Source organism: Lissotriton helveticus, chromosome 3_2 (genome assembly GCF_964261635.1).
Source record: "Lissotriton helveticus chromosome 3_2, aLisHel1.1, whole genome shotgun sequence".
Lineage (NCBI taxonomy): Eukaryota > Metazoa > Chordata > Amphibia > Caudata > Salamandridae > Lissotriton > Lissotriton helveticus.
In genome coordinates this window covers 291863174-291884262 of record NC_136062.1, presented here as the reverse complement: position 1 = coordinate 291884262, position 21089 = coordinate 291863174, and the positions used below count along the sequence as shown (strand labels likewise).

Below are 21089 nucleotides of genomic sequence, written 5' to 3'. Positions count from 1 at the left end.
TGCACCGTCTCCCGTGGGTCTCCTACTTCCTAACCTTTGATTCTGTAGTGTAGCCCCAGCGATTCCCTAGGCCCTAGGCTTATTCACTATTCTTGAAGTGGTCCTTATACCACTTACTTAGTATATGGTTCGTGAGGCCCCTAGGGCAGAATTGTAATTGTGCAACTTATAGTATGCTTAATGAGTAACTTGTAACGTATCTCGAACTCTGACCTCATAAAGAGTGCAGAGGTGTTGTGGTAGTAATAAATACATATATATTTGATATATACCTTGTGTGGTGTCCTTTCATTTGGTATTCAAGGGATTATATATGGTAAAACAGCTGGCTTCACATGCTCTCTGAAGTTTTAGCCTAAGACTGCTGGTCCATGCTACCATTAGGATAGCTTGTCTATAAGGTTGACTTTACAACCACTACCAATAAGGATCGTTGAGACTGGTGCAAGGTGCCCACTAGAATAGTGGACATCATATGCCAGGCTAACTTCTGACAGAGCGCCTATCTAATAGGTTAGAACAAGGTTCAAGTCCCATTGAGGCATCACGAAAGGAACAGGAGGAAACATGTGAGTGCTGCCTTTCAAGAATCTATTTACAATAGGGGACTTGAAAAGAGAAGGCTGATCAGGAAGCCTCAAGAAGGCTGAAATGGGGACCGTCCCCTGCTGCTGCGACAGAAGGTCCTCCTGAAGAGGCAGACGAATCGGGGGGTCGACTGAAATGCTGAGTAGCTCGGGATACCAATATCTCGTGCCCAGTCCGGAGCCACAAGGATGACTTGGGCCCGGTCACGACGGATCTTCTTCAGCACTCTGGGCAGAAGTGGTATAGGCGGAAAGGCGTACAACAGACAGCAGCTCCACTTGCAACGAAAAGGGTCTCCGAGCGAGCGCCGCCTTGGAAATTCCAACGCGCAGAACTGATGACATCGCGTGTTATCTATTGTGGCGAATAGATCTAACCAAGGCTCTCCCCACTGCTGACAGAGGCCTTGCGCCATGTCTGAGTTCAGACGCCATTCATGATCCATCATGCACCAGCTGAGTTCGTCCAGGGAACATGCCAAGTGTTGAACCACCAGGGTGACGTCCTGGTGTTCCAGCCATTGCCAGAGGCGCAGAGCCTCCTGACAAATGGTCCACGACCCCACCCTGCCCTGTTTGTTGCAGTACCACATGGCGGTGGTGTTGTCCGTGAACACCTGTACTACACTTACCCGGACAGAGGGAAGGAATGCTTTCAGTGCAAGCCGGATCGCCTGCAGCTCCAGAAGGTTGATGTGGAGCCGGGACTCCGCTGGAGACCAGAGGTCTCTGATCTCCGCCTCTCCCACGTGGCCCCCCCAGCCCCGGAGGGACGCATCCGTCACAACTACGTGCTCCGGTTGGGGTAGGGAGAGGGATCTGCCGCGGACCCAATTGCGGTCCGTGAGCCACCGCTGCAACTGTCTCGCAGTGCCCTTCGAGATCCGGACATGGTCAGACAGGTTGCCCTGATGCTGGGCCCACTGAAACTTCAGGTCGCACTGCAGAGCCCGCATCCGCCACCTGGCGTGATGCACCAGAAGGATGCAGGAGGCCATACACCCCAGAAGCCACAGCGTCAACCTGACGGAGACTCGGGATAAAGGCTTAAAGATCGGAATCAGAGCCTGAATATCCTGAACCCGCTGTTCGGGAGGATAAACCCGACACAGCACCGAGTCCAGAACCGCTCCGATGAAGAGGAGCTTCTGAGAGGGGCACAGGTGTGACTTCGGCACATTGATGGAGCACCCCAGCAGGTGCAGGAGGTCGGTCGTAGTCTGGAGGTGGCTGACGACTGTCTGGGGCGAGCCCGCCTTCAACAACCAGTCGTCGAGATTGGGGAAGACTGAGACCCCTAATCTGCACAGATGAGCTGCGACCACCGCCATCACTTTCGTGAACAACCGAGGGGTGCTGGTAAGACCAAAGGGGAGCACTGTAAAATGAAAGTGCTCGTGGCCTACTGTGAACTGCAGGTAACGACGGTGGGCCAGCAGGACGGGAATATGGAAATATGCGTCCTGCAAGTCCAACGCTACAATCCAGTCTCCAGGGTCCAGGGCAGCTAGGACCTGAGCTAAAGTCAGCATCTTGAACTTCTCCTTCCGGAGGAAGCCGTTGATGCTCCAGAGGTCCAAGATAGGGCGTAGGCCTCCTTTGCCCTTCTTGGGTATCAGAAAGTAGTGGGAGTAGCAACCACGTCCTACTTCTGGCCCAGGAACATGCTCGACGGCCCCCTTGGCCAAGAGGGCCAAAGCCTCCTCCTGCAGAAGTTGCAAGTGATCCCTGACATACAGTGGTACTGCGGTGGCATGGCTGGAGGGGTCGCTTCGAAGGGGAGGGAGTAACCCCTTCGGACGATTTGCAGCAGCCACCTGTTCGATGTTGAGTTTGAGTTTTAAAGTGTTTATAAAGCGCGCGTTCACCGGAACGGTTTCATGGCGCTATGATAAACCGAGTCCTCGAAGACAAGAAAAAATGGAACGGGGATGGACGATAATTTATTGGGGGAAGGCTTTGGTGAATAGAAATGTCTTTAAGGCCTTTGTAAAGAGTGGATATTGGGTAGTGCCTCTCAGGTGGGCCGGGAGGGAGTTCCAAAATATGGGGGCAAGAGTGGAAAATTTGGAACCTCCCCATTTCTTACGGCGAAATCCGGGGATGGCCAGCAGATGCAGGGTAGAGGAGCGGAGCTCCCTGCTGGGGACATAAGGTTTGATCTCTGAAGAGATAAACGTAGGGGCAGAGCCTGACAGGGCCTGAAAGGCAAGACAGCCTACCTTGAATTGAGAGCGTTGAAGAATGGGGAGCCAGTGTAGAGATTTCAAAAGGGGGGTGACATGGTGGGATCTGGAGAGGTTGTGGACCAGACGGGCAGCTTGGTTCTGAACCAACTGCAGTCGGCGGACGTTATAGGCCGGCATGCCGTAGTAGAGGGAGTTGGCGTAGTCCAATCGGGAGACGACCATAGCCAGTGTGATAAGTTTTAGGGCCGTGAAGGAGAAAAACCGAGAGACCCTTCGGATGGTGCGGAGAGACAGAAAGGAGGAAGAAACCACCGAGCTCACCTGGGAATGTAAAGTGAGTTGGTCATTAAGTTTAATGCCAAGGGTTTTAACAGCGGGGGAAGAAGAGGGAGGGGGCCCGAGGGAGGGAGGCCAGAAGAGGGGGGACCAGGGACTGGAGCAACCACCTGTCAAGACCAACTCGGTTTTATCGGGGTTTAATTTCAGGTGGTTGTGATTCATCCAGTCCCGGATGAAAAGCATGGTGGATTGAAAATTAGATTTAGAGTGAGGGGAGTGAGAGAGAGAAAAAATGAGCTGGAGGTTGTCCGCATAATTATATACGGATACCTCCTGTTGCTGAAGTGCAAAGATAAGGGGGGCTATGGACAGATTGAAAAGTAGGGGAGAGAGGGAGGAGCCCTGTGGGACACCGCATAGCACCTTCCGGGGTTCAGCCGAGAAGTCCCCCAGACGAACCGCTTGAGTGCGGCCGTTTAGAAAGGAGGACAGCCAGACCAAAGCTGTGCCGCCGACCCCCGCCGCCCTCACACGGGAAAGTAAGATGGAGTGGTCCACCGTGTCAAAGGCGGCGGAGAGATCGAGTAGCACCAAGGCCTGGGGGATGTTCGTGTCTAGTCCCTCTCTGAGAGTGTCGAGTACTGAGAGCACGACAGCCTCGGTGGAGTGGCCTGGGCGAAAGCCGGCCTGGCGGGGAGCTAATATGCGGTTTTCTTCGACGTAGATGGTGAGTACTTTGGTCACGTGTCGCTCCAAGACTTTCCCTAGGAAGGGAAGCAGGGAAATGGGGCGAAAGTTGGCGGGGTCATAAAGGTCGGCCCCAGGTTTCTTAAGAATGGGAGTGATAGTCGCGGCTTTGAGAGCAGGGGTAACCACGCCTTGAGAGAGGGAGCAGTTCAGGAAAGTGAGCGGGGGCAGAGGGCAACAGGTGAAGATGTGGCGGAGAACATGGGCAGGGCAAGGGTCAAGTGGAGAGCCGGATTTAACCAGAGGCAGGAGCGAGAGAAAGGCTTACTCTGTAAGTAGAGGGAATGAGTCCAGACGGGCCTCTATAGGGATACAGGGCGGGATAAGGAAAGAGGGGGGGGGGGGAATATTAGCTCTGATGGTTGCAATTTTATCCGAGAAGTAGGAGTTCAGGGAGTCGCATAGGGGTTGTAAGGGGGAAGGCTTAAGGGTGGTTCTATCCGAATAGGCCAGTTTGTTGATGATAGAAAAAATGTCTCTGGGTTTATTCTCCGCGACAATGATTTTGGCTGAAAAGTAATCTTTTTTAGTGGAGAAGATAAGTTTTTTATATTGCAACAACAGGGAGGTGTATTTAGCTTTAAGGATGGGGCAGTACTGGCGTCTCCAGGCCCGTTCTGCTTGCCGGACTAAAAGTTTTAGTGATTTTAGTTCAACATTGAACCAGAGGTTTGAGTCATTCGTCCGTCTAGAAGGGACCCGCCTAAGTGGGGCGATGGACTCGCCGAGAGAGCAGAGCCATGAGTTGATGATGCTGGCTTGGTCTGAGGAGGACAGGCCAGCTACGACTGGACTAGAAGCGGGGAGAGAGGAAGCTAGAGAGGCTACATCCACCCGACCCCAGGATCTCACCCAAACATTTTTAGGGTGCAAGGGTTTGGAGGGCGGGCCGATTTGAGAGGAAAAAGAAATGAGTGAGTGGTCGGACCAGGGACATGGAGAGACAGATAGGGACGTGATAGGACAGTTAAGGGACCAAATCTGGTCAAGGATGTGGCCTTGGGTGTGCGTAGGGGAGTGAACGAGCGAAATAAAATTAAGGGAACGTAAGGTTTCGGAAAATTCTTTAGAGGTGGAGCATTCCGCTGGGTCAGAGGGCCAGAAATTAAAGTCACCCAGCACCAAAACAGAAGAGTTATTGACTGCTAGGGTGGCTGTGAGTTCCTGAAACTCTTCAAGAAAGGTTTGGGGGGGTTGGGGGGGGCGGTACATAAGTAGACAAGTGAGGGGCACTTTAAGAGAAAGTGAACGGACCACTAAGAAGTCAGAAGTGCCAATCGGTGGGAAACTGAGAGGTTGAAACGGCAGTTCCTTTCGGGCAATAAGGGCCATACCCCCGCCTGATTTGCCAGATGGTCGATCGGCTCGAAGGACGTAATAGGTAGCAGGGAGAGCTGCTAATAAGATGGGAAGGGAGCTGTCGCGAAACCATGTCTCTGTAAGAAACAGGAGGTCTGGTTTGTGAAGATCCAGCAAAACAGAGAGCTAGTGCCAGTGTTTGACTGCAGAACGCGTGTTAAGATAGTACATCGTGAGAGGCGACTGCCTAGGGTTGGCCTGGGGATTAGACCCGGAGGGAGGGGGGGAGGGAGCATAGGCAGGTCAATTGGATCAGGAAGAGTTTGAGAAGAGGTTGGAATTAGGAGTCCCAGGTTATTGAGATGGGAGGTTAGGGAGGCTTCGATAGGCCAGGGGCCTTGGAGAGCAGTAAGTTGTGCTGATGAGTATTGTAAAGGACCAGGATAGCGGGGTGGCCTAGGCACTGGGCACGGTCGGTCACGGGCGCAGACGGGCTTGCCTTAGGCGCGCCTTTGGCGCGCAAACATCGCGCCCGCTGCGCTCGTCCGCAGCGCGTCCGGTGAAGGCACATAATTTATGGGTGGTTGAGGAGAGGAAGGGGGCGTGGCCTCCGTGAGGGAGCGTGGCCTGGGCGCTCGCCGAAGTGGCGGGAAGGGGTGGATGCGATCGAGATCCCTACCGCTACAGCGTTGACTCGGCTGTGCAGGGAGTAGGGAGATGTGATGGAGCGCCAGTGGAGGAGGTGAGGGTGAACCCTGCCCCCCCCACTGGTGTTGAGTGGGCCTGAAAGCTCAGACTAGGAGGACTTTGAAGCAGATGCTGCGGGGGCGGATGTGGACTGACCTTGCCGTTGTCCCCCGGCACTGCCACAGCGGTTACCACGTCCGCGTTGAGATTGGTTCTGCGGCTGTGGCTAGCTGGACGTGTGGGGGCTCCCCTTCCTTGGCCACGAAAGGGGCGAAAAGCGGAAGTTTGCTGGCATTGGCCGAGGCCCAAGGACTTGGCCGTAGCCCTGGAGTCCTTGAAACGCTGAAGCGCACTGTCCGCCTTGTCGCCAAAGAGGTGACGGCCATCAAACGGCATGTCCATAAGGGTGTCGTGGACATCCCCCAAAAAGTTGGCGTACCTCAGCCAGGCGTGGTGGCGAACCGCCACTGTCGTTGCAATCGCCATACCCAGCGAGTCCGTGGTCGGAAGTCCACACTGTATCGAATAGCGTCCCGTCCCTCCGCTAGGGCTTGGGTAAGCTTTGCCTGGACCTTCAACGGGCACTGCTGCAGCACTTCCGCAACCGTATCCCACAGACAGTGGCTGTAACGGCCCAAAAGGCAGGCGGTGCTGACAGACCGCTGCCCCAAACTCAGGGAGGAAAACAATTTCTTCCCAAACTGATCGTACCTTTTGGATTCCCGATCCGGAGGAACTGTCGGGAATGCGGTCTGGGATGTAGAGACTTGGTTCACCAGGCTCTCGGGGTGGGGTGAACGGACAGGAAGCTAAAGTCGCCCAGAGCTGGGCGGTGGCGTCGGGCCACGTTCCGATCTACAGGGAGGCCTGTAGTGGGCTTGGACCAGGTGCCCACCAGAACGTCAGTGAGGGCTTCGTTAAACGGCAGGAGAGGCTCCGAGAAGCTTGCCTGAGGTTTGAGCACCTCAGTGAGGAGGTTAGTCCTCACAGCCACGACAGGGAGCTCAAGAGCCAAGGAATTTGCTGCCCTAGTCAACACCACGCTGTAAGCAGCCCCCTCCTCCGTAGCCACGGTTGGAGGGGAGACAAATCCAGTGTCGGGCGAAGTGTCCAGACCACTGGCCTCCCCCAGCTCATCTGCCCAGTCCTGGCTCAACTGGCACTGCAGTGCCAGAGGGTCCTCAGACTCCTCTCTGTCCTTCTCGTCATACATCTCCTGATAGTAAGGGAAAAATGATGGAGCCGGGTCGTCGGTGAAGGGCTCACCGATCGGCACCGAAGACGGCGCCGGGCGACACCCTTGGGGACGGCGCCAGTGGAGGGGTAGTAAGGTCGACTGGCGACATCACTGCTCCAGGCCTGGATCCTGTGGAGCCCTGCGGCGTCGGGACCGGAGTCGTCGACAGCGCCGGGGCCGAAGCACCAGACGGCGCCTGTGCTGCCGGCCCGCTTGGGCTCCCAGACGGACCCGCGGGGCCCAAAGCGCCTCGGCAGGGTCCGACGGAGGGAAGTGCGACCTCATGGCCGTGAGGAAAGCACTAATCTCCTCCGGCGTCGCGTGCAGCCCAGGGACCAGCAGGTATGGAGCTGGACGCGGCGCTTGCGGCGGAGCCGCGTGGGCGGTGTCGGCCGAACCCCCGGCTACATCGCGCGAGCGTCGGGGGGGGAGTCGGAAGAGCGATGCCGCTTCTTCGACTTCTTTTTGGAGTGCCTCGACTTACCTGAGGACTTGGAGCCGGACGAGTGGTGGAGACTCGTCAAGCGGCGAGGACTCCGGCCCCGCGACCGGTCCTCGACCTCCTCCTGGACCGGGACCTCTAGTGGCGAGAAGCCGACTGCTGGAGCTCGAGTCGCTTACGGGGCCGCTCCCGCCTAGCCTTCGAGGTCAAGGCCCGGCAGTCGGGGCACGACTTGTCAACATGGTCGGCCCCGAGACAGTAAAGGCACCGACGTTGGAGGTCAGTCACCGACATCAAGTGGTGACAATCCTCGCAAGGTTTAAACCCAGGCATCCCTACCGGCACCGCGAGTCGAAGATCGACTCCAGAAGTGATCCAAAATAGATCAAAAAGTTAGTCAAAAAATGACTAAGAGTACTGCTCTTCCTGGATCTGCGGTTGCTGGCACGGACAAAAGTAGAACTGACGTCAGCGCGCGAGGGCGGAGTCTAAGTGCTCCGACGACATCATCCCGGCGATCACGACGTCAACGATGGACGCGGACGCCGCAGACGACGCCTACCGACGCGCAAGGGTACTGCTATGCAAAACTTTCAGGTTCCAGTCTGACGCCTGGGGATATTCTAAGGTAAGGAATCTAATCTAACACTAACCTGTTTCTTTCAGATGAACAAGTTACTTACGTTTGATAACGCTTTATCTGGTGGATACAGTATTTGCCTGTGGATTCCTTACCTTATGAATATCCCCTGCGCCAGCATTCAGCGGAAATTTTTGCTATCTCTCCACGCCAATAAGGTTGTCACAATACCATGCTCCGCACGCGACTCCGCATGCCGTCACTGGAGCCATAAGAGGACAACGTCGGCGTGATGACGTCAGTTCCATCCATTTTTTCTGTGCCACCGAGGCAAACGGGCGGACCGACCATAGGGACAATGCATACATAGTGCACAGTATTCAAACAAATACACACAGTGTAAACTGAAAAAAGAATGCGAAAGAAGGCAAGCATTTCCTATAAGCCTACACAAAGGCAAACAGAGGCAATATAAAATGACAATATGAAACAACCATATTAACCAATACCTCTTTTATAGTATAAAAGGGTGGACAACGGGGAGGCGGGTGGGTCAGTGAGTAATCCACAGGCAGGTACTGTATGCACCAGAAAAAGCATTACCGAAGGTAAGTAACTTGTTCTTCTGATGGATACATCTACCTGTGGATTCCTCACCTTATAAATAGAATCCCACAGCAGTCCCACTCCCGGAGGAGGGTGTCCACCCTTCTATACCAAAAAGTCTTACAAACCAATGCGTGCAAAATGGCCATCCCTCCTCACTTCAGAATCCAAGCAGTAATGCTTCGCGAAAGTATGGAGCGAGGCTCAAGTTGCGACCTTACAGATGTCCAACACAGGAACACCCCTGGACAAGGTAAAAGGAGATGATTTAGCCCTGGTGAAGTGAGCTTTAACGCCTTTAGGAGGCTCCTTACCAGCCAGAGCGTAGCAGATCTTGATGCACAAGATAATCCACATGGAAAAATTTGCCCAAAAAATCCCTGGCGTCTAGTGGGTTTTTAGCCCCCCCCGGGGGGGGTGGGGCAGATTGGGGGCTACTGCCCCATTTGCCTCCTGGGTCGATCCCCAAGCAGGGATCCACTTTCCAATGATACCTCTCCTATCTTTCTACGTGCCCGGGGGGCTGAGATAGACCCCATAGCACATAGAAACTGAAACTGAAATGAGCCTCTTGGCTCATTTCAGTTTTGGTTTCTCTGAAATGACATCAGCGCGACGTGCGCGCTGATCGTCAGTTCAGGGAAACCAGGGGGGGCGGGGCTGGGTGTCATGATGAGCTGAGCTGGTCATGAGCACACGAGCACTGTGTGCCATGAGGAGCTGAGCTCGTCATGAGCACCAAAGGGGTTAAAGGGTAAGAGCGGTTGAACCACCGAGGACGGAGAATGAAGCACCTCCGTAAATAGATTAGGCTTATACTCAGCCAGGGAGCTGCAAATCCAAATTTTCCGCAGCCTTCCTAATCACAGAATGGTACGTAGCAATCTCCTTCTAGGGGGAATCCTTCTGAGAAGCAAAGTCCCACTCTGGAGAAGTGTCAAGTCCATTTGCCTCACACAAGTCCTCAAAGACATCTTTTGTGTCATACACTTCTCCTTCCTCCCTCTCTTCAGCTTGGCACTGATCCTCCTCCAATACTCTCTGCGTTTCTCTCCTAGAGCGCATCTACGGCAGCGCGTCGGCGGCTCCACACACGGCACCGATGGCTCCGGAAACGGCATCAAAGGAGGATCCACTGTAGTAACCGGCGCCGATCGAATCCGAGAAACTTCACGGAATGGAGCCGGGGACTGCCCGTACGGCGTCGACATCCTCGGAGCCGGAAAATGCCAGGACAGCGTCACCGGCATGAAAGGCACAAAGGGGGCCTGTGGATACTGGTGAGGCACACCCAAATTATTTGCCAAAGGACCCATGGGACCCGAAGGTGCACCAGAGGGGTACGAGGCCCTAGCGAAGATGTCACACATTGCATTCAGAAAATGCGATGGATCCAAACCCGGCACCGGAAACTGTGGATATTGTGCTGGTTCGTGATCCAAACGAAGCACCTCTGGAGTTGAAGCCTCTGGAGCCACAGGCGGAGCCACAGGAGCTGAAGGAACCTCAGCAGCAGCCGGATTCGACACACCCTCTGGAGTCGGTGAGAAACTTGGCGTCAATGTCTGCTCCGGAGTCCTCTTGCATGATGGCGAATGGACCAGTCACCTGAGGAGATACTGAAGGAGGAGAGACAAAGTCTTTTTCTCGATGTCGAGGAGCTGGAGAAGACCACCTCGACCCCACAGCCTTCGACGACTGGCGCCGACTTCCTCGGGGCAGACATGCCAAAAGAGAGAAAGATAAAATCGAAATAACAAAGTATCCAGTCGAAAGTAGGGAGAGTCCCAGAAAAAAACTTTAGCGTCGACAGCACGGAAAAAAGGGAACTGACGTCATCACGCAAACGTGGTCCTCTTGTAGCTCCAGTGACGTCATGCGGAGCCGTGTGCGAAGCCATGGTATTGTGACGACCTCGTCGGCGTGGAGAGCAAGGGAAAATTTCCGCAGAATACTGGCGCAAGGGGAAATACATAAGGTGAGGAATCCACAGGCAGATGTATCCATCAGAAATACGCGAGGAGAGGAGTGGGTGCCCTAACTGAGTTTTCCGCGCCATTGGCTGCATTGTTGGAGGTTGGCTGCCAATAGTGCCGTTCCTGGTGCCGGCGGGGTGTGGCCCTGTCTGGGCCCGTGATTGCGAGGCGGGTGTAGGCCTTTGACAGGGGTCGCGCCCTGCGAGTTGCGGCTGGTGCCGGGGGAATATGCAGGTAGCAGGGCTGCTGCCACTGGACGCTGCATGTGGGATCGGCCACTGATGCTGACTGTGGGATTGGGCGAACATTGGGGCCTGCAGAAACGCCTTAAAGCCCGGGACCCTGTCTGCTGTTGGAGGTGATGCGGATACAGATAGAGAGAGCTGCATCGCCTGGCCGACTCTAAATTAACTTCGTGACTGGCCATACACACACACTGACGGGGAATACGTTATACATGGTCGTTCGTGGCGACTGTGCCCTGTGCATATGGTACTGTGCTGCATATTACTAGGGAGCTAGGCCACTCTTCGGGCCTGATGCCCCTGGCTTGAGGATTGTGGGATTGAATGCCCGGTGTCTCCAAGTTGGCCTTCACGTATTCCGCAGTGCACTGTGAGGAGGGCTCTGCGGGGTCCCTGGGGTGGAGTCTCTGGCCTATTGTGTGGCTATTGAGTATCCCTGGCCTATGCTGCTCTTTTCCCCTTCTGGCACCACCTGTGTATGTGGCTCCTCTGGGCCCGGAGGTCCAGGGAGCCAGTTGCCTGTATCTTTCTCTCTATCTGCTCTATATCTAACACAGGACTGTACTGTGTGCTTTTATCAGTGTGTTTGTACTTTGTTTACCAATGTGCTAAGTTGCGCAAACAATAGTGGCTGATATGGGGAGAACAGACAAATCCCAACTGCGCCTCACGCTTGAGGTGCAAAAACGGCACAGAAAGCGGCCTCAGCCTCAGAAGCGGATGTACTTAGGTGATGCCCCTCCTACACTCGAGACAACGCTGTTGGCAATGCAGCGCAGTCTCCAATCCATTGAGGGCACAATGGCGGCAGTGACCCACCACCTGGATTACATGTCTGAGCAGTTGGAAAAACAAAACACTTAGATGGGGGAGGTTACATTTAGGCGACAGAAGATGGCCTAAATGAAGTCACTAGAAAGGCACTTAACACGGAGAAGGTCCTGGCCCTCACTAAGGCCAAGAATGAGGATTTAGAAGCGCGGTCCCCGCGCAACAACATCAGAATCACGGGACTGCCGGAATCCACCAATGTGGGAAAGATGGAGACTTTCGTAGAAAATCTAATCAAAGAGATTTTTGGCACAGAGCATCTGTCCAATATCTTTATCATAAAGCGTCCTCAGAGCTCTCTTGCGGCGAGGCAAGTCCCAGGAGCCCCTCCTCGTCCCATAATAGCGAGACTGTTAAATTACAGGGTCCGCAACGCCATTCGGCGGATAGTCAGAGACAAGGATAACATTGAACATCAAGGTAACGCACTTGCATTCTTCCCTGACTTCACTGTTGTTGTGCAGGCCGCCAGACGGGAATTTGGCGCTATGCAAAAATTCTTGCAATCCGAGGGGGTCCCTTATGCAATGTTGTATTCCGCGCTTTGCGGATTGGCCTCAACGGAGACTCCAGAATGTTCTCCAATCCCCAGGCAGCCCTTGAGCACACTAAGCAGCAGAAACGGAGACAGCTATTACACAGATCCAAGCGCAGCACAGGCCGCTACTGTGGGGGGGGGGGGGACATCCAGGCCGATCCCTGGCTCAGAAGTTAGCAGCACCACGCTGTCAGGAATGCATCACTGAGCTATTGGATGACGATGAGGTCGCACACTACACAACTCTCGAGATCAGTGAGATTGTCCTCAGCTATTACACCAAACTCTATGCAAATGGGTCTACGGTCTTGACAGTGGATATACACTCTTATCTTGATGACGTGGCATTAGGGTGGCTTTCCTGGGAGCAAAGGGAATACATTACACAGCCATTTGATATTGATGACGTTAAATTGCCTATAATGCCACTTCCTACAGGTAAGGCTGCGGGACTGGACGGGCTCCCCAGCGAGTTTTATAAGGCTTATGTGGATGTCCTGGCCCTAGGCTTCTGGAGGTTTATGCGTATGAAGAGGGGAGACTCTCACCCACCCTTAAAGAAGCCCTTCTGGTGACACTCTTGAAGGCCTACAAGGCTGCTAATCTACGCGATTCCTATAGGCCTCTCTCAATTATCACTATGGAAGCCAAGGTATTGGCAAAGATGACAGCCAATAGGCTTCAGCCGCTGGTACCACTCCTGGTCCTCCCAGACCAATCGGGCTTCATGACAGCCGGATCTACCATGCACAACTTGCTTTCGGTGTTCTCCACACTGCATTACTTTGACCCTGACTTCCAGGCAGTGGCTGTGCTACTAGATGCAGCAAAGGCATTCGATTCCCTTCAGTGGGACTATATGTTCACTGTCTTAACTAGGATGGGCCTTCCTCAGTTTTTTCTTCAATTGATTAAGGTGCTGTAGACGGAGCCTCTAGCTCGGGTACGCGTAAGTGAGTGGGTGTCATCGGCTTTTCCCACAGAAAAAGGCACGCTCCCAGGGTTGCCCCTTGTCGCCAATGCTTTTCACGCTTGTGCCTTTGGTCTGTAATCTCCATGAGTGGCATGCGGTGGCTGCATTGCGCTTCGGGCAGCGACCACTTGTGGTTTGACTCTACTCTGATGACATGTTATTGTATGTGCGGGAGCCTGCCACTTTCCTACTGGAACTGCTCCGGGAGTATGCCAAGTTTGACAGATATTCTGGCTTGGGAATTAAATGGGCGAAGTCTACAGTGTTCCCGCTAAAGGCTGGTATACTGGAGGTAGAGATTGACTTCCCGCGGACATTGACTCATGATCTGTTGGAAGTCCTTAGGTATATGGTTACACAGCAATCCGGATCGGGTCATCTCTGAGAACTATGGCTGAGTTATCACGCGGATCACTGAGCAGACGAAGCGGTGGGCTTGCTTGCCTCTTTGTAAATGTAAATATGTTTGTATTTATATAGCGCACTTCTACCCAGAGGTCTCGTAGCGCTGTATTCATACCGCTGTGGAACCCATCCTGGCTTTCCTGTGAAATGTCCACTCCTGGGCACCCCCAAGGTGAAGCGAGGCATCCAAGCACTGCTGGGGCCGTTGTGGAGATTAAGCAAGCTATTGCCCAGAGTCACAGAGTGGGACCCATGATTAGACTAGGCACCGAGGCGAGAATTATCAGGTCCGGGGAAATTGAATCCAAAAACCGCCGAGGCGGGAATTGAACCCTGGTCCCCGGCCAGACCTCTGCATCAGGGTCTGCCGCTCTAACCATTGAGCCACGCTTCTTTCACTTGCCGATCGAATTGCTGTTATTAAAATGGCTATCCTGCCCAAACTGCTCTATCTCTTTGTAAACATCCTGATTAAGCTGAACATTGTGCTGTTCAAGACACTTCAGTTGGCATTGCTCACATTTGTATGGGGTGGTAAGAAGACCAGATGCAGTTGGGATGTCTTGGTGCAGCCATTCGACCGTGGCGGTTTTGAGGCTCCTGACTTGCGGTTGTACTACCTTTGTGCGCAGGCGCGGTTTGCGGACTGTTGGCATTTTCCGCAGCGGTTTCAGCCTCATACTGCGATAGAGTCCGATGCTGTTCTCCCATTACTGTTGCAGGCGGCAACCCTTTCGGGGGGGATGGGTGGCCCCAGAACCGAAATCAACCCTGTCCAGTGCACTGCATGGGCCTGGAGGGCTCTAGCCAAAAGGTCTCAACTTGCCTATCTATATTCCCCGTTGCTGCCACTGGCTGCGCACCCCGATATCTCGGTAGCTCCGGAGAAACCTGCCCTACGGGAGCTGGCGGCTGTCGGAATCACTCCGATGGGGGACCTGTATAAACAGGGCCAGTTTCTGTCGCTACAGGACCTGCTGGGGGTTAGAGTCATGGCTTTATGTTAGGGTTTATATATGTTAGAGTGCGGCAAGCAGTTAGGGCAATCTACCCGACTTATCCGACGGAACCTAAAACTTTGCTGGTGCTGCAGGCGGTGCTGGCTGGAGCAGAGAAAAAGGGCCTAATCAACAGGCTCCATGATGCCTCACTGCGGTAGAGGAAGCCAGGGGAACACCACCCTCTTCTCTTAAATGGAGTACAGCTCTGGGGTCCGCACTAGCGCTCGAACAATGTCAGTTATGCTGTGTGCTAACTGGGCGCCTCACATCGAACTGTAACCCTCGCATGATCCACGTTTTTGCACCAACTATACTATACTCTACTGCAACTTTGTAGGTTTGATCTGTGGGAAACAGCTAATTGCATGAGGTGTGGGTAGGCAGATGCAGATTTTCTGCATCTGGCCTGGATGTGTGCTGGTGTATTTGGATTTTGGTCCAGGGTGGTGAGCGTGCTTACTGATATTGTGCTGGATCCTGTGCACTGTGATCCGGAAGTTTGCCTCCTAGGTAGCGTGAAGAGTCTAAAGCCCTGCAACAGGCGCATTGTTGCGTTCTCGACCTTGCTGGCTAAAAGGGCTGTAGCGCAGGATTGGGGGGGCAAAAACTACCCCCACTGTCAAAAATGGATCCGTGATTTGCTGTATTGCAGAGACCAGCTGGGGGCCTATGCGGAGGAGCTACCCGAGTCTTCGCGCCCCAACGATTTTTGCGCCCCGCCATCCTGACCTGTGATAGTTTGATTGATTACATGCTTCTCTGTGCTTGGACGTTGATAGCCTGACATTGGAACTACATCCTTTGCTTTTGTTCATAATGTACTACTCAAATGTGTCTGTGATGCTCAGGATCCACCAACTGACCAATGTAACGTTATTTGGGGTCTGGGGGGCTCTGGGCAATGTGGGTTACAGTTTTTTTCGATTGTATCTCCCTGTACTTTACCATGCTTATCAAAAACGTAATAAACACAATAAACAAGCATTTACAATGCAACGGTTTCGCCTTTGGAGAAGTTAGAGCTATTGGCATTGTAAATGAAAAAATTTGTATTTATGTGTTGGTTTTGAAAACAGATAAATAAATGGCATTGTCATTTACATTGCCAATAGCTTAATATCTCGCAAATGTGAGAACTATTGTACCCTACGGACGAGCTCAGCAGACAGCAATTACTACCACACACACACCCAGACCCACACACCCAGAGCCAGCCACACCCAGAGCCCCCCCCCCCACACACACTGGAGCAGTCACACACACACACACACACACACTGGAGCAGTCACACACACACACACACACAAACACACTGGAGCAGTCACACACACTGGAGCAGTCACACACACTGGAGCAGTCACACACACACACACACTGGAGCAGTCATATATATACACACACACACACACACACACTCTGGAGCAGTCACATACATACACACCCAGGAGAAGTCACACACACACACACACCCAGGAGCAGTCACACACACACACACCCAGGAGCAGTCACACACACTCAGGAGCAGTCACACACACACACACACACCCAGGAGCAGTCACACACACACACACACCCAGGAGCAGTCACACACACACACACAGTAGAAAATTGTCAAGACCACAGGAAGCAACACAGAGGACTAAAAACGCAGGTAACTGTTTAGGTAACACTGTGTCAAACTGCACAGCATTTGTTACCTTATTTTCTGATCTCAGCTCTCTAAAACTGTGGTTGTGTACCGAGCAGCCTGCTCGAGGCCCTCCTTCTGCTCCTGTCTTGATAAATGATCATATAGCTGATTTAGTTTCCTTTTAACTAATATTGGACGGGTTACCGCCACTATAGAAAGCAATTTAGAAAACACCTGCCCATGAAGTCAGATGGCAAACAACAAAAAAATCGAAAGCTTCTGGTCGAATCTCTGACCTCGGAGGCTGACACGGTTTGATGGGAAATTTAATGTAATAGGCAGCGAAAGCCAAAAGGCCTGTTGTCAGCAATGAAGGCTGAAAGTTAGCAGAATTAATATAACTGTACAATGGAAGGGCCCTCCAGGGACACGCCTGGAGAGCGAGGGTAGTGATGGGAGTGGGAAAAAAACAGGACTGCGGAAATCGTTTGGCCCTGACATTGTCACCTTTGCTAAACGGGGAATAAACAAAGGAAAAGAAACCTAGTCTAAAATCGCTAAGCGTTCCTTAATGTCAGCGCTTGAAGCGGGGACAAAAGAAAGGGCCGCTTCCTTCGCGCTCGCCACTTAAAAGTATGGCCACCGGGCTGAGGGGCGACAAAGGGCTGTCTTAAAAAATATAAATAAGACGTGTGGGTAGTCTAGGCCTGACAGGGCCTGCTTGTAAAAACACTGCTAACCTGCCCTCACCGAAGCCAATATAAAGCAATAACTGACATCCCACACTTCAGCCTAGGACTGCAGGGGACGTCCCCGTGGGACAGCGGAGCCGCCATTTTGAATCAATCCACACAAAATGAAGGAGTGGGAATCTGCTTAAGCAGCTAATGATGCCTGGGTCTGTGGCCATCAAAGCACAATAAATCTCTGAAGATGGAAGTGCTTATCTCCTGCAAGCAGAGCCAGGGTGAAATCTCCTCAGAGCCAAAGGATGCGTATAAATATATATTTTTCTCTTTTTTGGAGATGATTTATGTCGGGGAAGGGCAGTTATTTAACAAACTGGCTGATCATGATGAATCGGATGTGAAGGAGAAAGAGCAGCCGGGGAGTCCTGGGCTCAGTGGCAGCGCTCAGATAAACAAAACACTTCTAGAAGGCGCATGCCATCCCGGGTTGCAATTAGTCTAACGCTGTCAAAGGCACATGTAGCAAGAAGTACATCCTAAATTATCACACATAATTTATTGAGCAACTGCTACACTCCGATTTGTGAACTCCAGTGCAGGCGAATTTCATTTAATTGCACCCCCTGACGCAGGGATGGCATATTCATTAGGGAGCCCCCTGACACAGACAACAACTTATTTAGCTTTCAGATTGTGTGTTTTGTGCGCATTGCTCATGTTCCATAATCAAACAATTAAAAACAAAAAAAAATATTGAAGTTAAACATTATCTCCTACGGCCGTTTCCCTTCCCGCTTTCATGTCGCCGTCGATCATACTTACATTTGCAGTTTGAGCGGGAGAAGTACGAGACAAAAAACATTATTCGCGGTCTCTAGTGATGGCAGTAAAAAAATCTAGTTAAAATAAGCAGAAAAGAACAGCTTTCCCCAACTCCTGCATAAAAGATAACATGTCACATCGGCGCGTGAGGATTTCTTCCCCCCCTCCTCGACATGAAAAAAACCTCTAATTGCAGTTTTAAATGCCTAAAATGCCATGTCCACCCAAGGCCCGATGCTCATTAGTACCAGTAATTAACTTTACAACTGTCAACACAAACACCGCGCAGCCTGACAGATAGATAGCGGCTCGGAGGATGCTAATAAATCCGAAACAACAACTTGACACACAGATGCACAAAAGGATGCAGGTGATAAAGAAATGTTGACATCAAATCTAATTATCTTGGAAGCCGCCTACCCCGGCATGAGGCGCGGTAGTGCTCAGTTACTGCCAGCAGTGAGCCCCACCGGAAGGCGGTTCAACCAGAGCGTAAGACTGATGGCGCCCCCCCTCCCGTCGACTGACTGAGCGCTTCCACCCGCCTCCCAATCATATAAGGCGAGGACAGTATCAACAAGTCAGGTCCCGGGCCGTGCTGTGATTGGCTGACGTCACGGGGGTGTCCCGGGCCGGCAGCCAATCACAGCGCGGCCCGGGAAATGACGTCACTGGGGTGTCACGGGCCTGCAGCCAATCACAGCGCGGCCCGGGACACACGGCAACAAGGGGCGGGGCTTAAAAAAAGCCTGAGAAACGCCCGCGAATCGCGTTTTCCCCGAGAAAGCGTGATTGACAGCCTCTGTCTCCCAATGGCTAGCCTCCATTTATGGAGCTAGCCAATGAGAGACAGAGGCGGGTCATCGATCCCACATAGAACTCAAGAGGTTTTTTAGCGCATGCGCACTACGTGCGCACTTGCAGGCAAAACCTAAAAAGAAAGGGCCTTAGATAGTTATTATGATGGATTCTTCTACCCGCAAATTCCTCAACTTTTGAATAGATACTAAAGCAGTACTGCCCAAATGGTTGATGGTTGGGGAATGGACTTACACCAGGAAGTCCTACTGGACCGAGGTGGCAGAATGGACCACCTTGTGGACTTCCTTGTTGAGACAATAATGCATGGTGAACGTGTTTACGGACATCCGTATGGCAGCCTACCTCCACACTACATCCCCTCACGGCAGGCTTGGCTTTGGAGGGATGGGCTGAAATCCCGCAGGAGGATCTCTTTGGCCAGGTCAATGGCCCACTTGGGCATGGTTTGCTTCATGATCACCTTTAGCTGCTTAGCAAAGTAAATAAAAAGCGGGGCATCTACTCAGTGTTCATTCCTACACTCCATTAAAAAAAAAAAAAAAACTATTTGAGGACAGAGTCCCTGAAGCCTCTCCGCCTTCAAGGGGTGAGGCGGCGTGAAAAAAAGCAGGGAGAGTGATGAACTGTACCACATGAAAGGAAGCACCACTTTCAGCAAAATGGAAGAATAACTTTGAAGCACCAATTTATCTGGGCGAAAAGGGGGGGTATGGAGGTTGCACTCACAGTACCTGTAGCTTCCTGAAATAGCACACAGAAGTAAATGCAATAAGTAATACCTCCTTGATGGTCAGAAATCTCAGGGACCAACGGTGCATGGTCTTTAATGGTGTGCACATAAAAAATGCAAGGCCTGAATTAAAATCCCATGAGGCATAAAGGAGGGCTCAGGGAAAAACGTATGCAAGATCCTTCAAAAAAACATCATAACTGGTGACTTGAATAATGAAGATTGATCCAGCATCCTAAAAAGGCAGACAAATAACCTTCAATAGTGCCCACCAGAAAGCCTTATTGGGCCACAGGTAAAAGAAATAACAAAATGGCTAACAGTTTAGCCTGCAGAGGATTACGTTGGCGATCTCTGCACCAGGCCACAAACTTCGCAAGACAACTGTAACACACAGATTTGGAGGAAGGGAACCCGAAAGTTGAAGAGGTGCCTTTGCTTCATTTGGAGCCAAAGTTCCTTATCACCACGTCTCCCAAATACCGACCTCAATTCGAAGACAATGCATCCATTGCTACAGTGTGCTGCGGTGGGGGAGGAGACGATGGTCTGTTGCACATCAGATTGGTGTCTGACAGCCACCAGTGAATTGTCAACTTTGCCGCCTCCAAAATGTAGATGTCATCCAAGGCGGCCCCAGTGCTGAGTCCACTGCAGATGGACTTTTCCACAGCCAGGCCCTTATGTGCCAATATGCACATGGGACAAGCAGGATACAAAATGTCATGAAGCCCCCGAACCTGCCTCACTGGAAAACAGGGGTGAGCCAAAACACGGGGATCCTAACCTGAATGTCCCAAACATGCAGCGGGTGTGAAAAGACCTTGCACACCGTGTTCAGGATGACTCCTGTAAGAAAGTGGGCTATTAGCTGGGAAGGTTGAAAGCCCTTCCCAAGTAGTAATAAGTCAGCAAGCAGACATATTTTTAAGCAGGGGGCTGTGAAGGAGCCCCAGAGCCCCTTTGGCGGCAAGCAGCCAACCATGCCACCATGACTGTGAAGAGCCGGCGCAGGAGTCAGATGCTCCATTCTATTTCCTGCCCGTAGACCACCTGGGCAGGAACCTGAGACTAGGTGCAGGCCCCGCAAACACCAGAGACCGTCCTTGGTGTTCCTTTCACCTCTGCGTTGGTCCCCAGGGACACCAAGGACATTCCATAAAAATATAAAAGAAGATACCATCTGCTTCCAAGTATTTTCTGTCGAGCTGCAGCCAGCCCATCTTCAGCAGCCAGTCCTGAAAGTATGGGATAACACGTAAGACCATCACCTTCAAAATTTGAGAGACAGAGGAGAGGCTAAAGGGTGGAGCAGTAAATTGGTAATGCCCCACCCCACCATGAACTGCAGGAAGCACCTCCGTGATTGAATTACAGGCACATAAAAATACATGTCTTGAAACACCACCTAGGTAGTTAGTAATATATTCTTAATAAGAAGACATCATGTGGATCCATGACTGACATCTGCTTCCAGCAATCGAATAAAACATGTAGTGTTTGGAAGGGACATTTTGCTAGCTCACTGTCTATTCTGTAAATCTGATGTTGGTGGAAATTGGGAAAGTTGGGAGAAAGGCTGCACATCTTCATCCAAGGGTCCTAAAAAAGAACTGATGTGATTGTACGGTGTTGTTGTCCAAACACAGCTTTACAGTGTCCTTCTGGAAATAAAAAAAAATGTTGCAGAGTCCTGTAGTGCCACATGCTGCCACGCAGGAGCGATTGCTATGAATTCCACAGGTGAGGAATCTGAGGTTAGAACTATCCATTA

General features: G+C 52.1%; 1 protein-coding gene across 18 annotated transcripts in view; it reads right to left on the bottom strand.

Annotated features, from left to right (window-relative positions):
• LOC144826666 (mucosa-associated lymphoid tissue lymphoma translocation protein 1-like) overlaps positions 1-21089 on the bottom strand; it is a 1784778-nt gene that overhangs the window by 12687 nt on the left and 1751002 nt on the right. The gene's annotated exons all lie outside the window — the stretch shown is intronic.